Source organism: Lepidothrix coronata, unplaced genomic scaffold, assembly GCF_001604755.1.
Source record: "Lepidothrix coronata isolate B3197 unplaced genomic scaffold, Lepidothrix_coronata-1.0 Scaffold2, whole genome shotgun sequence".
Taxonomy (NCBI): domain Eukaryota; kingdom Metazoa; phylum Chordata; class Aves; order Passeriformes; family Pipridae; genus Lepidothrix; species Lepidothrix coronata.
This window is the reverse complement of record NW_016690182.1, coordinates 13,499,785-13,504,229: the sequence shown is the minus strand read 5'-3', so window position 1 is coordinate 13,504,229 and position 4,445 is coordinate 13,499,785.

Genomic DNA, 4,445 nt, shown 5'->3' with positions numbered 1-4,445 from the left:
TGGGAAGGGAAGGGAAGATTTGGCAAGGGAAGGGAAGGTTTGGGAAGGGAAGGGAAGATTTGGCAAGGGAAGGGAAGGGAAGGGAAGGGAAGGGAAGGTTTAGGAAGGAGGGGAGGGGAGGGAGAGGAGAGGGAGAGCCAGGAAATGAACTCTCCATTGGAGTCAGACAGAGCAGAGCTTGAGGAAATCCAGATCCTGGCTCGTCCCTCTGGCAGGACTGGATCAGGAGGAGGCAGTTCTTAAAGAAATCCAGGTTTTTGTTGGTCACCTGCCAATCTCTTCCCACAAGGAGGGAAAGGACTGGAGCAAAGGAAACCAAAGCCCCCTGGTTTCCCTGACCCCACGGGAGGAGTGAGGCCACCAGGACAGGGTCACCTGTGTCCATCCTCAGGCTCAACAGGCAGGGAAAGAGAGGCCAGGAGGCACCAAGACCTGGCCAGGGTTGCGAGGGAACCCCCTCTCCTGAGCTCAGACTTTATATCCTCCTCTTCTGGGGCCATTCCCTCAGCTGTTTTCCATCAGCAAGGCACAACTTCGGCCATAATAAATGAAAATTCCACTTCAGGACTTTCTGCTGTCCAGGAGACAAGGGCAGCACTGTCTTGGCTCAACATTTCCACCTCTCCAAGCTCCTTGCTCTCTGCAGGGAAAACAGTTCAGCTCGTCTGAGCTTGCTCTTTCCTGCCAAAACTCAGCCATTCCTTCCTCTTTTTTTGATGGAAGAAAGCTCCCACCCAAGTGCTTTTTGGGTTTTGTTTTTTTTTTTGGTATTACCAGTTTATAAAAACTCAACCAATTAGTAATTTATGAATTTAGGTTATATATAAAAATTAAACCTATTTTAATATATTTTTATAAATATATATTTATACAAATATATATTTATAAATGTATACTTATATATGTTTAAATATAGAAATATAGAAACATAGAAATATAGAAATATAGATACATGAATTTGATTTCTAAAAAATCCAACTAACAGGCCTCGTGTGCAAAGTGGAAAGTTCCTTCAGGAGCCTCAAGGAATCACCGAGGAAAGGTGGGAAAGGTGTTCCCCAGGTCACAGTTTCCATGAGGATTGTACACAGGAATATTCTGTTCCCAGTGATCACTCCTTGGCTGCACAAAAATGCATCCAGCTGTCTTTCCTTATGCAGGAATCTGCTTTTCTCTGAATTTTCCAAGAGTTCCTTTCAGAAATCAGCCTGTTCAGTATTTTCCAGGCAGCTGGAACTGCTCTCGCTTCCCATGTGGACACTTCTGCCAAGCAGAAAATCCACACACTGCTGGGAGTTGGGGAACTGGGGAGATCCCAGGCACTGCTGGGATGTTTCTCAGCTGGCTGGCCAAGCTGGCAGCAGCAGGAAGGCAAATGGGAAAGGTGGGAATTGGGGCAACTCTTAATATCCCAGGGGAAAGAGCAAATTGGGATCTTTTCCTCCGGCCAAACTCATTGTTTTTTTGCCCAACACTAAAGGGAAGTGTCACATTTGGTGAAGAAAAGGGCTTAAATTCCTAAAAAGCAAGAAGGTTGGCCAGGACTGGCACTGCTGGTCCACACAGAGCAGGGGGAGTCCATACAAGCAGCATGGACCCACATTTCCTTCATCCAAGCAGAGTTTTGGCCTCTTTCTTCCCCTCTCGGGAACTCTTGTCCTATTTTGCAGGAAGTCTGTCCAGTCTGACCCAGATCTGTGGGTACAGCAGCACGTCCTGGGGTGCTCTGGGGGTTGGTGCTCCTGCTGAGCCTCTTCCTTGTGGATGCTCACACCAGACTTTGTGGCTTTCCCTTCTTTTTTGGGGATCAAAGGGCTGCCAAAATCACTGCAGCCTCAATCACATGAGCTCAGTCACGTCCCAGGACATGGAGGTGGATTCAGTAGACCCTTGGGTCCCATCCCTTATTCCAGGGCTCCAACAAATCCTACTCCAGCCAGAGCAGACATCCCAAAGAGCATCATTACCTCTGTCCAAAGGAATGCCCATCTCCATCCATCTCTAGCCATCTCCAGCCATAGGGAGATGAAGCAATTTGCAGAGAACTAAATCCCCCTCATCCCAAAACAGAGCCTACAGCCTGCAAATTATTCCCCCCCCCTTCCCCTTTCTCCCACTCTCGGCACCTTTTCCCGCTCAAAGAGAGCTTGAATCCAAGATATCGCTCATTGGAAAATGTGCCAGAGTCCAATCCAGCCCTTGGAAACCTCCCTTCCACCTTCCAGCTGCAGTTTTCCCCTTCCCATTTCCTTTTTGGAGCGGGAAGTCCTTTGGGCACCGACTCTTTGTGGGTTTGGAGTGTGGCCTTTCCCAAAAGCTGTGGAATGTGCTGGATCAAAGCTCCCCGGGCGGGTGTGGGAGCCAAGGCCGAGCTGAGCAGTGGGAGGGCAGGTTGAGCTTCCAGGGGAGATCCACCTGAGACTGCCCAACATGGAATCACGGGGTTGGAAAAGCCCTCTGAGACCATCAAGTCCAACCCTTCCCCAGCACTGCCAAGGCCACCACTGACCCCTGTCCCCAAGTGCCACATCCACGTGGCTTTTAAATCCCCCCAGGGATGGGGACTCCACCCCTGCCCTGGGCAGCTGTGCCAGGGCTGGACAGCCCTTGCCATGAAGGAATTTTCCCAATATCCAACCTGACCCTCCCCTGGCACGACTCGATGCCATCTCGGATCACATTTTGGAGACATTTTGGAGACATCAAAGCCCAGGATTTGGGAAGACCTGGAAGTCCCCACTGAAAGGTGTTGGCTCAGCTCCACTTCTGGCCTCAAACCCATCTTGTCCCACGAACAAATCAACATCCTTGGACACATCAACGTCCTTGGACACATCAACATCCTTGGATACATCAACATCCTTGGACACATCAACATCCCATCTTGGACAACACCTGCAGATCGGGGAAGGGACGGAAGGCACCGAGGAGCCTCCAAGCCCTGGGAGTCACAACTGGCACAAGGCCACTGCTGGAATTCAGATCCTGTGGACTCCTCCTTCACCAGCACCCTCATCCACCCTCAGGCTTGTCCCAGGACATCCCTTTCCATGGTTTTACCTGGAAGGCTGCAGTGCCTGGAGAGCTGCCTGGAGAGTTGGCCTCGTCCAACAGGACCTGGAAGCAGAGGACAAGGCGAAGGTTTGGTTCCCTGCTCCTTCACGAGGGATTTCTGGGGACTTCACTTCACATCCAGTTGGGAGGGATGCAAGGGAAAAAAAAGAGCTTTGTGGACCCATCCCATAAAAAACTATCTCCAGGGAATTTCCCTTGGAAGTGCTGTGAGTTCAGCCAGGTTTTAGGCTTTATTCCGAAATGTCTCTGCTGAGCTCCTCCCGAGCATTTCATGCCTTTTCCAAGCAGGAAGTCAGGTGAAACTCCCCTTAATCCATGAAAAAGTTCATCAGCTCCAACCTATCCCGCTGTTCCAGTCAGGATGCCCTTGCACCAGCAAGAAACTGGAATTTTTTCAAAGGGAGCATTTTTTATCAAAGGTGTCCTGTAGGTTCAGGGACAAGACAACCCTCTGGTGCATCCCTTCCCTTGGGATGAGGAAAATTCAGGAGCAGACCAAGCCTGGCCATCACAACTGCCATGTCTCTGCTCTGCTTTGTCCACCTGGAGAGGCCCCTGTGCTCCTTGGAATCCTGAATAGCCCCTGGTTTCCATCTCTGAGCTGTAAAATGTCATAAACAACCTGTTTTCTGCTTCCAGAGGAGGAGGGGAAAGTCTGGGAACGGCCCCAAACGGGTTATTAATTCATTTTGTTTTGTTGAGGGAGAAAAGTGGGCTGGAAAAAGGCAGTTCTCCCTCTCTGGTTCGAGCTGGTTGCTATTGAAAAGACATTTTCCCCAGAAACCCATTAATACAATGTGGAGAGGGAGGTTAAAATTACACTCAATCTTGAAATATTGTTTGAAAAGGGGAAATTAGAATGTTTCATTTAAGAGCTGCAGAAAGACACACATTTTTCACATGCCAAAAAAGGGGCTTTCAGCACCATTTCCTGGACCTTCTGATAAATTTCCAAGTAGTTTTAATTAACCCTAATGCTGCATTTCTGATAAATGCAACAGCAGGCTTTAATTAACCCCCAAACCTGCATTTTTGCAGCAGAGAAATGGTTTACCTGGGCACTTTGCAAAGATCCTTTTAGGAGGCAAGTTGAAATAATAATAATAATAATTAAAGGCAGAATTAAAAACCCTCCTGTGTGCCTGGAATACGGGGGGAAGGGGGGGAAAATCCCTTCCTCTTATGTTAAGTCAACAAAGTAGTGGATAATGGAGAGCAGTTAATACATTTTCCTGAGGGCTTTTTGATAAAGGCCATCAAAGAGGCTTTTAGGGAAACTCAATAGCCAGGGGGGGATTGTTTAACTTCCACTGGGTATTAAAAGTTTATTAAGACAGAGGAAAGAAGAAATGGAATCAGGAGTTCATTCT